Below are 22,885 nucleotides of genomic sequence, written 5' to 3' on the forward strand. Positions count from 1 at the left end.
GCAGAGCCTTCAGATACCTTATCACGGGCATATCGACCAGCCGCCATTTTGTCTAGCGCATGCGCAAAAAATATGCGGACAGTCTGACGTTATACACCAGAAGCACCGCATTTCTCGGGCAGCACTGTAAATAATTGTAAATACGGCGAAGTTGAACAACTACAAAATCAGATTGTATTTTTCATTCGAAGCGGCATGCTGCACAGTGTTCGAGCGCTCCAGTTTTAAAAGTAAGTACCTTTACATTTCTTTGCGCAACTTTAATTCGATTATGCTATTTCGGTTTCAATTGCATACTTAAGAGACTTACTTAATATTCAAGTATTTTAAAATTAAAACGTTTAATAACGAATATATAACGTGTTATTTTTAAATTATTTAGCAAGTTGCTATTTATAAATCACTTGATGTTATAACACTTATAACTTATTATGCTGAAACGTATCTACGTTTTCGCAATTATAATTAAATTTTTCGAAGTATAAGTGAAAAGTTTATTGTTCAGCAATAAAAAAAATTAAAATCAGGGTTGGCAAACATTGTTATGAATGTTCTAAAGATCTGTTACGTCAGATCTTCGTATGGATTTGCTAACCCTGAACGGAGCCTGAAGAATGGCATTGCATAATCATACTTAATTAAATCTAAGTTTAAACACATATCTATTATTTTGCATCAACTTTATGTTATGAAATATGCAATTTGAGATACAATTAACCTATTTTCTTGGAATAGGGATTGTATATGGTATTTTGAGAGAAATAAGTATGTTAAGTGCTTCTGTACTTAACTATTTTTAGAAACCGATATTTTCACTGTTAATTGTTAAATTAGAAAACGTTATGATCATTACATTGCAATTTCAAGAAATTTTATTAATGTATCCGCTTATGTATTATTATATTAAAATGTAATAATTTTTACAAGTTTTATTACGAGCGCAATCTAAAAAAATAAGCACTTTTTCACAAAATATAATATACTTAGTTATGGTTGTATTATCATTTCGTAGTTTGGATATTTTTCAAAAAGTAGTAACTGATGTTGATTTAAAAGATATTTACGCTACGAAACCTACAATCAACAAATAGAAAAAGTCTTCCACCATAAAAACATTTTCCACGAAATTGACGTCCATATTTATAATGTATGGAGTTGTTTTGAGAATTAGATATTTTTGGATACACGCTATTTTCCTTTCACAATAAAATAAACGTTGTTTTTCTGTGCCTTAGCAAAATACTACCAAAAGCAAATTTATTTTCGCTTGAAGAATTGTTTATTCAGACTACGGAGTTCACAATATACCAAATCAAATCATTTATTTTTATTCAAAATATGTTCTTTACAGAGCACTTTTTGAATGTCAATACAACGACCAACATGAACTTTACCAGCTTTTTATAGTATAAGTTTTAAGACCTCTGACATTTACGTTTAACTTTTACGAAAATAGAAGTATCAAATGAGTCTGCAGCCGGACTGATACTTTTATAATATAGGAGTAGCAGACGAGCATGCAGTTCACCTGAGGGTAAGTGGCAACTGCCGCCCATTGACATCTGTAATCAACCCCAGATAGGATTAAATATTCCTATTTGATGTCGGCCACAGGTTCGCCGCTACTCCTGAGGACTAAGCTGGTACGCCTCGGAAAAGTATGTCTCCCTTACCACACCTTTCAAACCATGGTAGGAGGTAGAAAGAAGTGTGTCGGTGCCACCGAAGTCGTACTACAAAGGCTTTTACCACCTTTATTCCGACTACGGACTACACAATAGAGCAACATGAACTTTACCAGCTCTTTATAGTATAAGTAGTTTCAAGACCTTTGACATTTACGTTTAAATTTTACGTAAATAGAAGTACCGAGCATACAGCCCGACTGAGACCAAGAGGCCACTGCCGCCCATACACCTCTGATCATTTTTAAACAGGGCAAGTATTTTACATAAAAATGTTGAAAATTCATTGCTGTTCCCGAAAGATGGAATAAGATACCTTCAAGTAAATACTGTATTTACTTTATCCCTGTATTTACTTGTGATTAAAATAGGTTTAGATAAAATAGGTATAGACCTTATGAAGGTGGTAGAACCACCGCTATACGTATTTCTGCCTAATGACGGGAGTGTTAAGCGCTGCTGTGTTCTGGTTTGAAGGATGTGGTACAGGAGACATTTCAGAGACATAGCTTAGTCCTCAGGGGTAGATGCGCATCTATAGCGCCAGATAATCTAATCTTATCTGAGATTGAGTGTAGGTGTCTACGGCAGTAGCCTCTTACTCTCAGTTGACTGCATGTTCATCTGCTACTCCTATATTATATAATAAAAAAAAAGATTACATGGGCAGCAGTAACCACTTATGATTAAGTGATCTGCATATGCGCATATACGTCTACTACTCCTATATAACAAAATGGTGTGACAGCGGTACCTTCGTAACTGAACAACGTAAGATTCTGCCACAATATTTCCTTGAACATATACATAGACAATATTTTTCTTTATCGTTATCAAATACCTAATTAATTTCTAACGCGAACATTTCCAAAAAAATCCTACGTATAACCGTAAAAGTCAAGTACTCGTATGTTCAAGTATTCACGGTGTTAACCCGTCAGCGATAACGGCTAATTAGCGTTTACGTCAAGGCCTAATAGCTAATAAATTTGAAGGAGGTCTGCTATCGAACTTGTATGGAGTAGTCTAGGGTTAACTTTCCAAATAATGGAACCTTGGGAAATAGTGATAGCCTAGTAGGCAACTCGGCTCTTATTTGAGGGTTCCGAAGTTCGAATCCTAGTCACCTTTGATTTTGTTTAAGTTATGTGCGTATTTGAAGTTAATTATCGCATGCTTTAACATTTCTCAATGGTACTTTCAGAAGACGATGTTTTTTTTCTAATTTGTCACTGTTATGAACTAATCAGTATTAGCCTTCCTAAAGGACATCCTTTCCAGTGCTTTTATTTGTAGGGTGAGAATACTAGACGCATTTTTTTAATCGGTTATGTTTTGAAGGTGCTGGTGGTGATTTTGAAGGTGGTGGTGGTGGTTCGATTACGGTTGCACCACCGCCATACCTATTTTTACCACATCACATCAGTGTTAAACGCTGCTGTAGTGCTGTGGTTTGGTTTGAAGGGTGTGGTAAGGGGGACATACTTTTCCGAGGCGTTCCAGCGTAGTCCTCAGGGCTAGCGGCGCATATGTGGCCGAGGTCAGGTAGGAAACTTATCCTATCTGGGACTGGTTACATATGTCCATGGGCGGCAGTAGCCACTTACCATCAGGTGCATGCTCGTCTGCTACTCCTATATTATAAAAAATAACATATCCTAGAAAACCAGGTACATTTTGTATAAAGTGTAGCTAGGTGAAGTTTATTTTTAACTCGTAAAGTTAAGTAACAATTCCTGTCGCGTTCCACTTAAAACTTAGTTTAATCGTCCGCCTAGAAGGCTTCCCGTGTTCTATATTTACTCTGAGGGCTTCTACTTACTTATTAACGTAATCTGTACTGGGAAGGTGTGTAACAACTTTATTTATTATTTATTTATTTATAATTTAAAGTGGGTTTTTTTCGCTGGGCGAACACATCATCAACAAACAAACAAAACACCGTACAAACAAACTATTAAGCAATTCATCTCATAATATTGTATAAAACGAGTACATACTTTTAAAAGATTTTAAATTGCGCACATACGGAGTTTCTTTTGCCTCTTCCTCTCCATTACGAACCACTTTCCAAAGCGGTAGTATTTTGTTAATGTTCGAAAAAAAATCAATATGAATCAATTTTGAATAAACTAAATTTGAATTTGATTTTGAATAAAATAATAATAAAAAAATTAAAATAGAATCCAAATTATGTTTGTTGCTAAACAAACAACTTTGGTATCCTTATTGCTTAGTTGGTTTAGTACCTACATGTTTCTGAAGTCGGCGCTCTTATTGGACACGCTGTCTACGCCGTTATCCAACGAAATATATTGAGCGCCGACTTCAGAAGTATGTACTAAACCAACATTTATTTCAATTACTTTGTAGTGACATACATAAAAGTCGGTTGTATTTTTTGTAATTTTTTTTTCTGATAAAGTAATGTTTAGGGGTTGAAACTCATCCTATCAATAGGAGGGTCCGAAGTTGAAACCTCAGGCAACACATTTTTGATTTTGCAAAATGATGTATTGGATCAATTATCACTTGCCCGTCAAAGGAAACTTTTGTAACTTAATCTACACAAACATAAGCAAGGAGCTTGAAGAACCCCTGATAATAAGTGGTCATAGCCATCTATACATCTGCATACAAGTGCATGAAATGAAATATATTTATTTTGTATAGGCCAACGGCGGCACTTACAAATTGTCAGTTACAATATTTTCTTAAACTACTACCGGATCGTAACGCGACCTCTACTGAGAAGATCCGGTAAGAAACTCAGTGGGTTTGTCTTTTTTTTTATAATAATTATTCTCTTTATCTCTTTTTTTTAAATGCCAATATTTTTTACATATAATTAATAAAGCATTAGCTCCAGTATCTTGTTTGCATTTATCTAAACAAGAAGTTTGTTCAGCAAGATACGTTACATTTTGACATTTTTCTTAATACTCGTAACTAATAATTTTGTTATTGATCAGTCCCAAGCTGTTTTATCATCAATATAAACAGAAATTTTATAATAAGCTTTACGACTAAGTTTTGTTTTAATTATGGCTTTAAATTTATTAATTGCATGAATCTCTGCTTTACTAAAACCTTCGCGCATGATACATAGACACATAGATGTGGCGTTTGTGTCTTCCCCAATGAAACTACAAAGGGTTCTATCTAGTGTGTGACGTCATTAGGTGTTGCGTCACATCTGATCGCCTGATGTGAATCTAACAAAGCCTATTGTTACACAGCAGGTGTCTGTCTGATACCTCTGAACACATTGTCATCAATTATGATGACAGTTGACTTTCTGCGAAGTTATTGATCTTTTTTTTTATAATATAAGAGTAGCAGACGAGCATGCAGTCCACCTGATGGTAAGTGGCTACTGCCGCCCATGGACATCTGTAATCAACCCCAGATAGGATTAGATATTCCTACCTGAGGTCGGCCACAGTTGCGCCGCTACCCCTGAGGACTAGGAGCTGGAACGCCTCGGAAAAGTCTGTCTCCCTTACCACACCCTTCAAACCGGAACACAACAGCGCCTAGCACTGCTGTCTGCCTTATCGTTAGGTTAGAAAGTAAAAAATATATATCTATTTCAACATTCTATTTGACAAATTGTTTCAACCAAAATTAATTGAGGATAAGTTTGAAATCTTTTTATTTAAAACCAACACGACAGTAATCCCGTTCGGCGCATAATTCTTTTATCGGAAAAATGTATCACAAGCGAATGGAATTTCGTTTATTAAAAGCCAAACCGGTCATCAATTTACATTTTAACCTTTGGCGGATAAAATTAACAGAGTTATGTAAACATTAAAATGTTTTATGGAAGTTTGGATTAAGATTTAAAGGTCAAATAAAACAGGAAGTTTAATAACTTTGCGCTTCTTATGGCTTTTACGCAATGAAATGTGAATTCTTGAGTCAACTTTGCTTCTATTCATTTTGTAACGCTTTGTAATTTTGTAACACTCAAGTTAAATCTTGTTTCATAATTTGAAAGACTGTTTGGATGATTGAACCCATAACCTTTTGCGTAAAACACATCTGGGGGCCTACCACCATCTTTTTAAAACCATAATAGTTCAGGAAAGATTGATTTCCTCCTTAAAACAGTAAAATATTCCGTCATACACAGTTGAACAGACTTAAACCCTTATTAATTTTTCGCTTATCCATTGTATAAATTCAACTGAAATTGTCATATTTTGTTTAAAAAGTTATATTTCCTCCACAAAAAGTAAAAGTATGATTAAAATAATATTGTGTTAAGAGATGATAGTAACCTCCCAGCATCCGTTATAAAGTTAGTTCTGTGTCGTCAACTCCTTACTGTCCCACTGCTGGACACGGATCTCTCAGAAGGGATTTAAGCTATAGTCCACCGCTCTGGTCAAGAGTGAATTGGTAAACATCACACATCTTTAAGAACTTTTTTTTAGTCGTGTAGGTTTCGCGATGTTTCCTTTGCCGTGAACGCAAGCACATAACTTTGAAAAAATCTGAGGTATTTGCCTGGAATTAAAACCTTGAGCCCCCAAATTTTGAAGCCGAGTCTCATCAGCTAGCGTTTATTTAATTTTTTCTTGTTTTGTTCTCGAGGGGGAAACATTCGAAAAGTACCCAGTTCCGTGGGAGCGACACAGAGTTATGTGGGGTTCTTACCGCACTAAAACCCCCCCGGTGGCCGTCCTCGGCGTTACGTAAACAGGCAGGCAGGGGATACCGTAGTCCTATTCGGGTCCCGGAACTATAGAGACATTCATCAACGTTCATTCTGTTGAAGTCAACAGTGTAATAGGCTAGCGGCTATTTTAATTACTGATAACTTTGTCAATAATTAAAGTACTGTAGATTAACGTTAAAATAAGCACGGCTCTGCTCGACAAATACATGAATTGTGTTCAGCCCAGAAATAAGCAAAGGTATTATAACTATTTTAATTGCTGACAGCTTTGTCAGTAATTAAAATAACCGTAGATTAAAGTTAAAATAAGCACGGCTCTGCTCGACAAATTCGTAAATTACGTTCAGCCCGAAAATAGTCAAAGGTATTATAACGCATACAGCTAGTGGGAGTCGCGTGAGTTTAATTTAAAAGTGATATTACAACAAAGGTCAGCATTCCATGTTTGTTTTGGTCTAAAGCACTGGCTTTTTCAGTTTGTTTTACAAAAAGCTCATAAGTTCACAATTGTTAGAAAAATATCAAATGTATTTTATTGCACAATATTTTTGAAAGTGGTAGTCTTTTGTGGATCGACTCCGGCGGCAAGAAAGGTGTGGCGTCACGTACTTCTGCATAAAAACAACAGTGTTCAGCTCTACTGTAATTCAGTTTTAATGGTTTAGAGGGAGGTATACCTATTCGAAGCTTTCCAACTTAGTCAGTAGCAACGGATCTGCTTAGGGGCAACGCAGCTATTGCTAACCTCCAGTTGAAATACAATCTTATCTAAAGTTGATTACAGATTTTCATCAACAGCAGTAACCATTTACCCTCAGGTGGACTGCATGCTCGTGTGCCACTTCAACTATATGAAAAAAAACATAAAAATAAACCTTTAAAACCCAGACTGCTAGTGCAAATTTCAAAAACTTATTTAAAAAAGCTATTACGATCACAAAGGTCAGCATTCTTGTTTATTTCGCTCTGAAGTACAAACGTTTCAGCCGTTCTACAAAAAGGACATAACTCCACAATTGTTAGAAAAATATCAATTGTATTTTCTTTTCATGCTAGCAATATTCATATACCTGGCAATACTGTTCTTTCATGTTTTATTCAGAAGGCACCGCTGTCGACCCACGGACGGTATATGGGCTTTCTGTAGGACAATATATTACGAATGGCCTTAACTTAAAAGATATCTTAATATAACCTACATTAGGATGATATGGGTTTTGTAATATACCTATATTAAATATGTAGAGAAGATTATAAATGAAACCAGTGAGATAGGGTCGGTATAGTGCGACTGGGTACCGCTGTTTTTTTTATAATATAGGAGTAGTAGACGAGCATGCACTCCATCTGATGCTAAGTGGCTACTGCCGCCCATGGACATCGAAGAACTATAAAGTATGAACCGAAGAACATTAAATTATTCACTGAAGAATAAAATTCATTCGCTCATTCGCCACAACTTGACCGTTATTATAAACCTTTTATTATTCATTTTATGATGACTATATTCTAGAGAAGGTTTTTACTTGAATCAGTCTGGCATGCAAATTCAAGGATGATTGAACAGATAAAAATAAGTTATCTCATTCTATATATATTTAAATTGAAGTATCTGCCTTTTTAAATAATGCGCATTTGCACGATATCGAAATTAAAAACTTTCAAAATAGATATTCTTGTGTAAGTTTGGTTATAGAGAGTTCGGCGAAAACTTTTGCTACAAAACATAATTATAAAAGTAAAATTCAATTTAAATTTAAGCAACGCTTTGTACTTGAAACAGCGGTACCATCACCATCTACTATCTCTGTCGAAGTCTGCCTAACTGTAGCAGAAGTGTTTAGTGTAAATTAGTTGTAATATCAGATGTCCATAGGTAGAGCTGTGATTTACCATCAAGAGAATCGCCGACTCGTTTGATACTTTACTTGTAATTATTACAAAAACAAAAAAATCTAAATCTTTGAAAATATTTAACTGAAAAGGTAAGTTTATGTCACGTCTTCGATTAAAACGAAACGACCGAAAACTCCGTCTAGTCCTTTGGGTATATCATGTGCCGAATGAAATGAGAATAAGAATAAGAAATAAGAATGAAACACATATGTACATCTTCGGTCTTATTCATAAAAAGTTATAGCACACTTATAACGTTGCTATAGTACGATTGTCAAAAAGTGTTATTCATAAACGCATTTTAGGCACTAAACCGTTCTATAAACCTTCTATAACTTATAGAGGCCAGAACCCTACTATAACAGTGCTATAAGGCAAAGATGGCCGACTCTCAACAGCTGATTCGTGATTACTAACCTAATTTGACAATACGTTTTTAATAAATTATGTCAATGTCCATTTTGTATACAAACTTGAAATAATTTATTTTAATATCCGATAAATAACATTATTATATCACTATTTTAAATTACAATGCAAATTTTACAAAGCTTAGATTATTAATTAGAAAACCGTCCACTTCGAAGAACATTGCACCAAAGAGTGATCTGTTTTCATTAGACTATAGGAAGCGTTATCGCTTTAATAAATCGACAGTACATTTTATAATTGATCTCGTACGTAATGATCGTAAATTAGATCGCAGAGGTCCTGGTACACCTTCTGAAATACAGGGTTTACTGCCATAAGATATTGCGAATGTTTACAAAACGAAACTTAATTGAATTTAACTTTATATAATTATATCAATATTACATAAAACATTAATATCCAACCAATTTTCACTCCTTTATCTTTTAACAACTTTTGCTTCACATCCCATTTTAACAAATAAAGTATTTTTAAATTCGCGGTATTTACAAATACAATGACACTGACATGTGATTTGGTTTTATCGACAACCCATTGACAAGAATGTCAAGACAGAATATTTTTAGTACGAAATAATGTCATTTAATGATGTTTATCTATGGATATTCGTCAATTTGTTCGCCGAACTTCACTATAATGGCAACATTTTCATTTATAGTTGACTTTAGCGGCACATTAGTTATAGAAGGTTTATGGAACGTTTATGAATAAGCAATTTTATAGAACGTTTTATAAGCTTATTGAACACTTTAACTAATGAGTGCTTAAAACCTTCTATAAGCATTTTTTATGAATAAGACCGCTTATATATAAAATTCTCGTGTCACAATGTTAGTTACCGTATTCCTCCGAAACGGCTTTACCGATTTTCACCAAATTTTATATGCATATTCTGTACGTCTGAGAATCGGTTACTATCTATTTTTCATACCCCTAAGTGATAAGGGTTGTTAACCCTTAACATATTTTTATTTATATGGCAACACAACATTTGCCGTATCAGCTAGTAGGCTCTAAAACATTACCTTCCGTAGTTAGGTATAAAATAAGGACATTATATTATAAATTACGTAGGAGTAAAGAACCATGTTGACTTAATTTTGATAACAAAGGAAAGCACTAACAGTTTTATGAGTAAAAAATAATCAGAGGCAGGTCATATTTTCGCTAGAAAATGTTATTTCATATACAAAATATTACTCTACTTAGAAAAGGTTTTAGAATAAGTATCTTTCAGATAACGTATTAAAAGCCTTTTTCTGAAAATGTTAAAAAAGCGTCATATTAGCTACTTAATGGTGGTCCTTTTTATGCCTCAATGGCATAATTAGATAGTGAGTAATTAAAAGCATGCGAATGCCTCATGGTAGGTCGCCACTGCCGCCCAAGAATAACTGTACCCTTACCATGAGTTTTTAAAACATCCCAGAATTTTACGTTACGTTTACTCAATCTATTATTCTGTTCCGTGTGCTTCAGTAGACTGAGTAAACGTAACAATAAGTAATTGCTCAAATGTTTCTGTCCGTCTTACATGTTCACAAAAAAGAGAGACAAAACATAAAGCGCCATTTTGTCAATTTAGACATTTAATGTTACGTTACTGACACTATAGTTCTGATACAATCCGCTAGAAGCGCTGATTAGAAATTGTATGAGCAAACACGTAAACAAATACCAAAACAGTCATATTTATCAAAACGTAAAAACTCATGGTAAGGGTACTGTAATCTCCATATGGAGGTGAATACGAGATGGTTGCCTTATATGTAAGTCGTCATCCGCACTCTTCCACCGAAAAATAAGAATGGCTTATGTATAGATATATATGCATATGCACAATGAACAGTAATGACCAGTTAACGACAAATTACCTAAATATCACACAAGTATGATTAAAAACACATAAAAACTTAAATACGAGTATATACAGGTTTGTTACATAACATTACATCCCAGAATTTGATCCTTATAAGCGACACTATCAGATAGTGGAATAATATAGAGGGTGTATTTTTTTTTCAAAATGAACTCGTTCGATTCCCGGCTAGGGAAAAAGTTATTTAAAAAAAGTAATGATGCAGTTTTCGTTGTTATCAAAATCGGCCTCGTAACTCCTTTCAGTATTTTTAGCTAATCCTTATAGTTTCGGATTTGGCCCTGAAGGCCCGTTTGAAAAATTCACCCTGTATAGTAAATCTACATCAAAAACTGAAAAAAACCTATTAATATGGGAGGTTTGCGTGTCTTCTGTATAATAATCTAATTGTTCTTTGAACTAAACCACTTCATAAGTAACTTTAAGGACAGGAAGTTAAAAATAACATCTTTGAAACAACTTTTTAGGTCTCCATTATCGCGCAACAAATTAGCTAACAAGCTACATAAAAGAAAAAGTTATTTGGAATTTTCGTAACCCAGTAATGACGATATTTTTATACCGTAAGTTTGTCAATGAAAAACAATTTCTAATAAAAATATAATCTACATAAATAAATAAAATCGCAGTATCTGTCCCTTATTTGAAAAACTATTATTTTTTACTACTACTTTTATTGACTTTTTAGCCTTTTCATTATGCAAATAGTAACAAAAGTTTATAATTACTTTTTCTTTCATTTTTTGGACAGTCTTATCTTGAAACTTACTAAACCGTTTCAGACGGGATTTCCATGTAAATGAAGAAATCAGAGAACAATATAATATACCATTGGCAACATTTCATTTAGAAAACATTTGTTACATCCACGTAAAACCCTTATATTTTTTTTTGTTGACGAGGGGGAAACCTACAAAAGGTACCCGACGCCATGAGAGTGACGCCGGGTTATGTGGGATTTTTACCGCACTAAAACCCGCCCGGTGGCCGTCCTCAGCGTTTGGTGGAGAACTCCGGGATCTCCAACGGAACACAACCAGAGTCCTCCTAACGCGATGCCCTTCTATCGGGCTCTGCCCTGGGGGGAGCAATTTACGCTCCTCTCACATCCCCTGGTGATTACAGCGATATGCGACCACACAAACCGCTGTCCTTCCCGGGGTCGCTTGCTGGACGTTTTGAGTTCCCACTTTTGCCGCCCGCAACCCCGGAAGCCCCTTATAGTCGCCTCTGACGACAGGCAGGGGATACCGTAGCCCTATTCTGGTCCCGGTACTACATGCACAATCCACGTAAAACCCAGAAAACCCCACTACATGTGAGCGGATCGTAGAAGGTTCGTAGCTCGTAGCTTCGTAGCATTTCTACTAGTTGTTTATACATGCACTTAATTAAATATTATTTTTTAGCTACTATTTAGTTAAATCTTGCAACTCTAATACCGAAAGCTTGTTTCAAATAAAATAAGTTATTATAAAAATACCGACTGTTTAATTACAATTGACCGAAAAAGTAACGAAAGTACTGCAATAATTAAATTAATACATAAATATTTTTTATAAAATAGAAGTAGCAGACAAGCATGCAGTCCGCTTAAGGGTAAGCGTCACTGCCGTCCATGGACATTTGGGACAACTCCAGATGAATGAAAATCCTACCTGAGGTCAGCCATAAATTCGTAGTTATTCCTGAAGAGTTTGTTGGAAAGCATCGCATAAGTATATAAGAGACTCTTACCACCTTTGAAATTGGAACAAAGCAGCGCTTAACACTGCTGTTATTAGACAAAAATAGATACGGTGAGGTGTCTTTGAAGTAGAATCACAAAGAGTCCTACCACCTGTACCCCCACCTACCTACACTTACCCATGCATGCATGGATATATGGTTACATTTTGCATTAGGAGTCCATTTTTTCTAAGTCTAAGGTTACAGAATAACAACTTATACGCACGCCACTCGTGACCTCACGAAGCAGGTACAATGTAATAACTTTGTTTTTATGACCCTCGAGTACCTATAAAATGTGAGGTGAGTACTTTTAAGTACAGATTATTTTTTAGATAAAATTGCACATGCTACCTACTTAAAGTTGTAGGTGGTAGAACCGCTTGTGGGTCGACTCCGGCGTCACCACCGCCACCTATTTCTGCCTCATAACAGCAATGTTAAGCGCTGCTGTGTTCTGGTTTGGAGGGTGTGGTAAGGGAGACATTCTTATCCGTGACATTCCAGCTTAGTCCGCAGTAGTGGCGCATCTGCGGCCGACCTCAGGTAGGAATTTAATCTTACTTGGGGTTGATTGCAGATGTCCATGGGCGGCAGTGGCCACAAACCACCAGGTGGACTGCATGCTCTTCTGCTTCTATTATATTATAAGAAACTCCCTTAGCGACAAGTAAAGGCTATGTTATGAGGGTGTTAGAACCCTCTGTGACTCGACCCCGGCGGCACCGCTGCCACACTTATTTCTCCCGTATAACAAATAACGACAATTAAATTTTTGCGGCATCTATTCAGTTGACCGCTATAACAACCAATACTAAATCAAACATAAAAAATAAAGAAGGGTATTTGTAATCATATTCTGCGGAATTTTTCACAATTACATAATAAAAGGTAAAAAAATAAAAGTTTGATGATAATACAGAACCCTAGTACGAATTCGACTCGCACTTGTCCAGTTATAATAATATTCTCTGTAGGTACACAGTAAACTTACTAAATAGGTAACATAAAATGGAGTTACCGCTTTTTTTGGATCGACTTGGCGTATGCACTGCCGTGCCTCCAGATATTTCGAGTATATATTTCACTCATAAACTTCAAGGTATTTACAATTTCTTAGCGTCGACATTAAAATTAATATTTCTACAGTTCTTCCGTATACTAATTACGGTTTTACCTTTCAGCCCTTCCCACCCTTTCTCGTGGGAGCACAAAACATTTTATTTGACATTCTCAATGCTTCACGTTGTTTCTTTTTTCAGAAAGGCAAATTTATCTTACCTTTATTTTAATAATGTGTCTATTAAATTTGTAGGATTTAAGTACAAAGAAGTAAATATTTTTCGTATTTTTGACCTACAAACATTCTATTATTTTTAATCCAGTAAGTTCAATACTAGTCAGTTTCTTAATAATGTAAAGTACATGCAAGGATTTTTCATCTTATGTGCGTATTAGAAAATAATGTAATAAAAATAAGACTTGGTGAAAAACAAATATTAAAAGTATGTAAAGTCTACAACCGCATTTGGTCAGTGTCCTATGGCCTAAACCTTTTCACACTTAGAGGAGACCTGGACCCAGCAGTGGAATAGTAATGGGTTGATCACAATGAAATTACTTCACTTTGAACTTAATAATATTAGGCGGTCCGAATATGAATTTCAAAGTGCCGAACCATATGTTTAAAGTAAACTTAATAATATTAGGCGGTCCTAATATGAATTTTAAAGTGTCGAAGCATATGTTTAAAGTAAACTTAATAATATTAGGCGGTCCTAATATGAATTTCAAAGTGTCGAAGCATATGTTTAAAGTAAACTTAATAATATTAGGCGGTCCTAATATGAATTTCAAAGTGTCGAAGCATATGTTTAAAGTAAACTTAATAATATTAGGCGGTCCTAATATGAATTTCAAAGGTCGAAGCATATGTTTAAAGTAAACTTAATAATATTAGGCGGTCCTAATATGAATTTCAAAGTGTCGAAGCATATGTTTAAAGTAAACTTAATAATATTAGGCGGTCCTAATATGAACTTCAAAGTGTCGAAGCATATGTTTAAAGTAAACTTAATAATATTAGGCGGTCCTAATATGAATTTCAAAGTGTCGAAGCATATGTTTAAAGTAAACTTAATAATATTAGGCGGTCCTAATATGAATTTCAAAGTGTCGAAGCATATGTTTAAAGTAAACTTAATAATATTAGGCGGTCCTAATATGAATTTCAAAGTGTCGAAGCATATGTTTAAAGTAAACTTAATAATATTAGGACCGCCTAATTAAGTATACTTTAAACATATGCTTCGACACTGAAATTCATTTCGACCTTTGTATAGTTAATAATTATATAAAGTGGCACCACTTTCATTAGCAACCTACCCTCATTCTTGACTTGATAGTAAGTAAGTAAGTAAACTTAATAATATTAGGCGGTCCTAATATGAATTTCAAAGTGTCGAAGCATATGTTTAAAGTAAACTTAATAATATTAGGACCGCCTAATTAAGTATACTTTAAACATATGCTTCGACACTGAAATTCATTTCGACCTTTGTATAGTTAATAATTATATAAAGTGGCACCACTTTCGTTAGCAACCTACCCTCATTCTTGACCGCTGTCAGTATTTATTACGCTAAAGTTATAATTCAAATGGACATAATTATTCAGTTCATCTGATTGCCAAGCGGAGTGTTATTGAGTGACCTTTCAAACTGTAGTTAGGTACAAACATAATTTATTCTTATCTGACGACACCCACGCGACTTAAACTTGTGCCATTTTATTATGAAATTTATTTGTTATTCCTATTTTAATGTTTTGAGCTTAAATGGAATTAATAAGAAAGGTTGTGAAAATTTTATTAAGGTTCCTTTTCATTTTATTAGAATGTCTCCCGCGTCTATATTTACCTTTTTAGTTAAAATTTTCTGAAGGTGGTAGCACTCTTTGTGGTTCGACTTCGGCGGCACCACCGCCACACCTATTTCTGCCTCATAACAGCAGTGTTAAGCACTGCTGTGTTCCGGTTTGAAGGGTGTGGTAAGGGAGACATACTTTTCCGAGGTGTACCACCTTAGTCCTCAAGAGTAGCAGCGCATCTGTGGCCGAGTTCAGGAAATCCAATCCTATCTGAGGTCGATTACAGATGTCCATCGGCGCTTACCATCAGATGGACTGCATGCTCGTCTGCTGCTCCCATATTATCAAAAAATATTATTATATTTATTTTGGGCGCTTCACATCCAAAAAGTAAAATTGCGTTATGACTTTTGTACGCTAAGGACCAACAATTGTAACATTTTAATGGACTATAAACTGAACAAACGAAACGTAAATATGTACTATAATAATCCAATTACTTAATCTAAAATGGAAATTTAAAATTATAAGGTAGTTGACAGGGCAAAAATAAAATTCACCTTCTGCAGGGTTCTCAAATGTTATGTGAACCGTAGGTAACAATGTCCCTGTAGTTCCGGGACCAGAATAGGGCTACGGTATCCCCTGTCTGTCGTAAAAGGCGACTAAAAGGGGCTTCCGGGGTTGCGGGCGGCAAGAGTGGGAGCTCAAACCGTCCAGCAAGTGACCCCGGGAAGGACAGCGGTTTTGTGTGATCGCATATCGCTGTAATCACCAGGGGATGTGAGAGGAGCGTAAATTACTCCCCCCAAGGCAGAGCCCGATAGAAGGGCATCCACCAAGTTCTCCACCAAGCGCTGAGGACGGCCACCGGGGGGGTTTTAGTGCGGTAAAAATCCCACATAACCTAGCGTCACTCCCACGTCGTCGGGTACCTTTTGAAGGTTCCCCCTCGTAAACAAAAAAAAAGAAAGGTACCCTTAGTATACATTTCAACGTTTGGTCGTTTTCGCTCCCAGCTACTAGCGGTCACCCATTCAAATCCCGTCGCGGCTTATCTTTGTAGATCAGTTATCATCTACACCCGCGGGCTATGCGCGTCTCATAAATAAATAACGCTTTCCACATTCAGTCTTACATCTGAATATGTCGCTTCTACCGTCATGTATGGCTTTAACAAATGAAATGAATACTAAAATAAACAGTTCGTAAAAACTAAAAATCAGTTCTGTATACTAAGATTTCAGACAAGACATATAATATAAAGCAATGTTTGACCAAATCTATGTTCCGAAAAGTATCTAAATCATCCTTCGCCAATGATACACTTACACTTTCTACACTCACAGCCCCACACTAGGATTCCCTGTATCATGGGTGCCATGGACACACACAGAGACAAATACACAAACACCCAGACCCAGAAACAGAAATCTAAATTCATCATTTAAAAATCTGTCTGGCCGGGGATCGAACCCGGGACCCTCTGCGCGTCAGACCGGCATGGTGACCGTTCCGCCACGCGGGTCGTCTGATAATGATAAAAGTATATCTCCAGGGACCCTAATTAATAAAATTCTAACTTTGACTAACAGACAACAGCTAAAACCTTTGGCTCCTTAAGTTCCATATACGAGTAAGGTTATTATTAAATACCTAATTGACAAATAATTTCTTAAAAGAACGTCTTTCATATTATTTGCTTAAAGAGGCATTTGCAGTTGCAGGCATTTTCCTAAAAAATCTCTAAAATACCAATCGGGAAATAAACCCAAAAACGACATTTTTTATATAATATACTTTCTAATAATATAATAGTAGCAGACGAGCATGCAGTCCACCTGATGGTAAGTGGCTACTGCCCCCCATGGACATCTGTAATCAACCCCAGATAGGATTAGATATCCCTACCTGAGGTCGGGCACAGATGCGCCGCTACCCCTGAGGACTAAGCTGGAACGCATCGGAAAAGTCTGTCTCCCTTACCGCACCCTTCAAAACGAAACACAGCAGCGCCTAACACTGTTGTTATTAGGTAGAAATAGATGCGGCGGTGGTGACGCCGGAGTCGAACCACAAAGGGTTCTACCACCTTCAAAATATACATGTACCTACTACCCACTACGCCTGCGCGGTCCTCTTTCAAAATATTATCCAAAGAAACTTCCGAATGGGTTTTCGCAAGGTAAATACGCTTAAAACATCTCTCGACGAGAACTCAGTAACCTATTTTTAAGTTAATGACTTTCTTTGTAATGTTTCAGTTATGTTTTGCTACATTTTTTGTTTTATTATAAACCTACAAATTATCGCTAAGCATGAAGGTGGTAGAACTCTGTGTGGTATGAATCCGGAGGCACCACCGCCACACCTTTTCCTGCCTAACAACAGCAGTGTTAAGCGCTGCTGTGTTCCGCTTTGAAGGGTATCATCATCAACCCATTACTGTCCCACTGCTGGACGGGTCTCCTCTCAGAATGAGAAGGATTAGGCCATAGTTCACCGCGCTGGCCAAGTGCGTATTGGTTTGAAGGGTATATCAAGTTATAATTCGGTATTTCAAGTTGATCTTCAGAGATAGCAGCGAATCTGTGGCCGATCTCAGATAGGAATTTAATATTATCTGGGGTTGAAAACAGCACAAAAAGTTTTGTTTTATGATATTGATGTAGCAAACGTGCATTCTATCAACCCGATGGTAAGTGGTTACTGCCGCCCACAGACATCTATAATCAACCCTCGATAAGATTATACTCCTACCCGAAGTTGGCAACAAATACGTTGCTACCCTGAGGACTGAGTTGGAACGCCCTGGATAAGTATGTCTCTCTTACCAAACCAAAACACAGCAACTGCCGCCCATGGACATCTGTAATCAACCCCAAATAGGATTAGATATTCCTCTCTGAGGTCGGCCACAGATGCGCCGCTACCCTGGAGGACTAAGCTGGAATGCCTCGGAAAAATATGTCTCCCTACAGACCAGAACACAGCAGTGCTTAACACTGTTGTTATAAAGCCGAAATCGGTGTAGCGGCGAACCATACAGGGCTGATTAATGGGGGTAGCTAGTCACTCAAATATTCATCCCTTCAATCCGCCCTGTGACGCACTTATCAGGTTTTTTCAAATGAGTCAACCCTTAGGGTTTTCCCAAACAAGCCCCACGACTATTCCCTTGAACAATTAAATTTAAACATTTAATAACACGAAAACCATTACATATTATTACGCGATAAGTGGCTTGCGTGTAGAGTTGTTAGCGACTTAACAGGGTGTGGTCCAAGTGATAAGGTTTTAGCGATTATGTAGTTAATGGGTAACAATTAAATAAATGATACTTTTTATACACGTCCCATAGATTTGTGTTATTGAATGTCATAAATACTCATAGACGACCCGCGTGGCGGAGCGGCCACCATACCGGTCTGACGCGCAAAGGGTCCCGGGTTAGATCCCCGCCCAGACAGATATCTAAATGATGAATTTAGATTGCTGTTTCTGGATCTGGGTGTTTGTGTATTTGTCAGTGTGTGTCCATGGCACCCACGACACAGGGAATCCTAGTGTGGGGCTGTGAGTGTAGAAAGCGTTTATTGTTTATTATTATATACCCAGTTATGAACTCATATCTCGTTTTATTATCATAGACTTTGGTTTAGCTTTTTTGAAGGCGGTGGAACCCTTTGTGGCTCGACTCCGGCGGCACCACCGTCATACCTATTTCTATCTAATAACAGCAGTGTTAAGCGCTGTTGTGTTCTGGTTTGAAGGGGGTGATAAGGGAAACATACTTTTTGAGGCATTCCAGCTTAGTCCTCAGATGCAGCGGCGCATCTGTACCCAACCTCAAATAGAGACTAAGTTCGAACGCGTCGTATAAGTGTCTCTTATTTTAGCCGAACACAACAGCATTTTAAATAGAAAGATAGATTATTTATTTTAAAAACTTAAGCAACAACAACAAATGATAATACATAATAAACAATGAAATCCAGAAACATACATTCAATAACAAACGAAATGACTTATGAAATAAATTTTCTTAAGAAATGAAGTATATGCACACTAAAAATAATAAAATAAAAAGAAACAAACATAAATAAAAAAAAAAAAACAAAAAAGCAAAGCAACTGTTGTTATTAGACAAAAATAGGAATATACCGAAATTTGTTCTAATATCATTAATTACTCGGCTTGTTTTCCTTTACCTATTCTCAGGGCCGGATTTAAGAGCGGGCAAGCGGGGAAAATCTGCCCCGGGATCTCCACAAGTGAGAGGCCCCAACAATAGAAAAAAATATCCTTGCAACAACTTATATTTTGTTAAACAGTATTAAGTGTCAGTTTCTTCAAACATTGTTGAAATAATTTTATTTGTGGGCAGTAAATTTTTTAAAGATGAAAAAAAACCTTTTAATTCGGAAAATAATTAGGGGCCTCTTTAGTCTACACGTCTAAATCCGGCCCTGCCTATTCTATTCTCGTTCATTTGTTTCGTGTCTAAATAATTAATTAACTAGTTAATGGAGCGGAAAATCTAACGGTATTTTGTTTCCTACACACAAGCCCTCGAGTGTATTAATAGCCCAACTGTTAAATACGGTGTAGATTGTAGGAGTATTAAATTACTAGGCTTTAGGTATATTATATGATTTATTAGTTCGTATGAAGGTTAAATTTTGAATTAATTTTAAACCAGCTAACACCAATCGATTGAGCTGAAATCCTTACTATCTTTACTTATATTACTTATTACTTATTTACTTATTTTACTTATCCTTACTAATATTATAAATCCGAAAGTAACTCTGTCTGTCTGTCTGGTTGTCTCTTCTTCACGCCTAAACCTCTGAGCCGATTTTAATGAAATTTTGTACAAAGATAGTCTGAGACGCGAGAAAAGACATAGGATAGTTTTTATCCCGGAAATCGCACGGGAACTAGAGATGGCGATATAAGATCGATTAATTGGAGAATCGATCTTTTGGACCAAAAAAGGATTCAATCGTAAACTATGCATTTGACCAAGTGATGATCTTTAGCAAAGTTGTTGTCCATGAGCCCACGAAGGTTCCAGAGTTGGTACGACCAATTTTCGCCAGATGGCGCCACTGTCGTTCCAATGAAGGTACGAATTTTCAGTTTTATGTATGTTAGTATGTCATATTATTTTCTTTTAAACGCGGGCGAAGCCGCGGGCAAAAACTAGTGTTGCATACATTTTATTATTGTTAGAACAATTCTGGTTTCAAATTAAATTATTTACCTGACAGAGTGTGAAAACAATTTGCGCCCTTTTTTCAAGATGACGGCCGAGGGACAAAGGTTTTGACGCCATATACTTGGATTTAACTTCACACACTCCCTTGACATCCAAAAAATAAAACTAACATGGTCTACGGGAGTGAATTTACTTATAGTACTTAGCTTTATAACAAAATACCCTCATCTATTAAGAATGTAATATCGTCTAATGTATTTAAATTAAAATTAACCGAATACGTTATTAGCACGTATACTTAATGTAACGCACCATTAAATGAACAAATAAATGCATTGGACGACACAATACAATAGCAAACGAACGAATGTATGATACATATTTTATATTACTGTTTGTTACTATTCTCATGTAAGTGACATTGTCTTTTTTGAGAATAAATTCTTTAAATATAATTCTTAACGTTGAACGTTTTCGAGCAAACGTAAAAACTCATACTAAGGGTAATGATATTAAATCATTCAAAAAAAAAAAACACCTACGTCGTTAGGGAAATAATAAATCTGTAATATTTATCACGTAACCGGTGAAATTTCAAGTGTCTGTATATTACGATTCCCGAGATAGAGCCCTACGACAGATGGACAGAGAGTGGAGGCTTAGTAATAGGGTAGATACCGTTTTTACCCATTGGGTACGGATCCCTAAAAAAATGTAGGAAAGTCTATTTAAATAAAATATGTAGAGAAAGGCAATAGCGTCTTTCTAACGACAAATCCACACGAACGATATTAGAATAAAAATGGCAGCTCTATTGTATGGTGCATTGTGATTTGTGATTCCACTTACAGTGTAGAGCGATCGATACTAGTCATGTTCAGGCTTGGTAGAGTCAAATGGAATGTAGAGTTCTAAGTAAGTATTAGTAATGAAATTTTAAAAGAGTTTTATGTTTCTGATTTTTTTTTATCATGTTGATGTTGATGCTATTGCTGCCCGTGGACATCTGTTATCAACCCTAGATAAGATGGAATTCCTACATGATTAGCTTCATATACTTTGTTACCGGGAACCTTTTGTTTATTTTACTTTTTTTTTGTACAACTTCTTTTTGTAGAGAAGGAACGAGCAGTACCTGATGGTAAATGGACACCAAAGACATGTGATAAATCGTAACGACTACGTTTAAATACCGCCTTGTAATACAATACAAAAATATACACACCACATAGTACCTATTATTTTTAGGATAAGTTTTCACCGTGGAAACGTCGCGTAGGGATAGGTATTCGGTGATAAAGTCTAAATAACGTGTCTAGACATTGGCCCGCGTAACGTCACGTAAAAGAACATCGTAAAATCCACAGGGACCTGTTACTGGGATAAAAAGTATCCTATGTTAACTAGGTCATGGTCTGTCTTTGTGCGATATTTCGTATATATCAATGCAATAGTTTTTGTGTGATTGTGTAAAAAACATCAAACAATGATTTAACACGGATTGGTGATGGATTTTCAAACTGCTCGTAAGGCAATGATAACTTAGTGAAACTCGGTCTCTCAATTGAGGGGCCAGGTTCAACCCTAGACACCTATGTGCGTATTAGAAATACTATCCCTTCCTTTAAAAGGTGCAAAAAGAGCTCTCCTTCAAAGCCGGCGATACATTGGAATCGCCAATGTATGCAATGCCTCTGGTGTTGCAAATGTTCATAGGCGACGTTGCCTACTTTCCATCAGGTAGCACGTCTGCTTTATCGTTAGGCTCAAATATGTATAATAAATCTATCCCTTGCTATAACGGTGAAGGAAAACATCATGAGAAACCTACTAAAAGAAAGTTTTCGAAGATGTGTTAGATCTACCAATTCATACTTGGTCAGCACAGTGGATTATGGCCTAAACCTCTTTAATTATGAACGGAACCCGTGCCAGCAGTAGGACAGTTATGGGTTGACAACATTGGGTGTTCGATAAGGTGACGACTACTATCCAATGGTAACAACTTGGACTGACTTAACACATCTTCCTAATCATTGAAGGTGGTAGAACCCTTTGTGGTTCGACTCCGGCGGCACCACTGCCACACCTATTTCTACCTAATAACAGCAGTATTAGGCGCTGCTGTGTTCCGGTTTGAAGGGTATGGTAAGGGAGACAGACTTTTCTGAGGCGTTCCAGCTTAGTCCTCAGGGGTAGCGGCGCATCTGTGGCCGACCTCAGGTAGGAATATCTAATCTTATCTGGGGTTGATTACAAATGTTCATGGGCGGCAGTAACCACTTACCATCAGGTGGACTGTATGCTCGTCTGCTACTCCTATATTATAAAAAAAAAATCATAGTAGCATAAAGTGTAGCTACTAACGGTTACCCATCTGATGTCCAACCGTGCCTTATGTTCCTTAACTTTGCTGCGAGGATCTTTTACACTTAACCTAATCAATAAAACAACGATAAGAATCTAAAACTAAAAACATTCTCACC

General features: G+C 36.4%; 1 protein-coding gene across 1 annotated transcript in view; it reads left to right on the forward strand.

Moving 5' to 3' along the window:
* Cadps (calcium-dependent secretion activator 1) overlaps nucleotides 1-22,885 on the forward strand; it is a 68,371-nt gene continuing 45,486 nt past the window's right edge. The window contains exon 1 of the mRNA XM_073090028.1: nucleotides 1-230. The gene's annotated coding sequence lies outside the window, so the exon portion shown is untranslated. The remainder of the gene's footprint in view (nucleotides 231-22,885) is intronic.

This window comes from Epargyreus clarus, unplaced genomic scaffold (genome assembly GCF_041222505.1).
Source record: "Epargyreus clarus isolate Ecla_fem2 unplaced genomic scaffold, WU_Ecla_fem_2.2 ptg000031l, whole genome shotgun sequence".
NCBI classification, from domain to species: domain Eukaryota; kingdom Metazoa; phylum Arthropoda; class Insecta; order Lepidoptera; family Hesperiidae; genus Epargyreus; species Epargyreus clarus.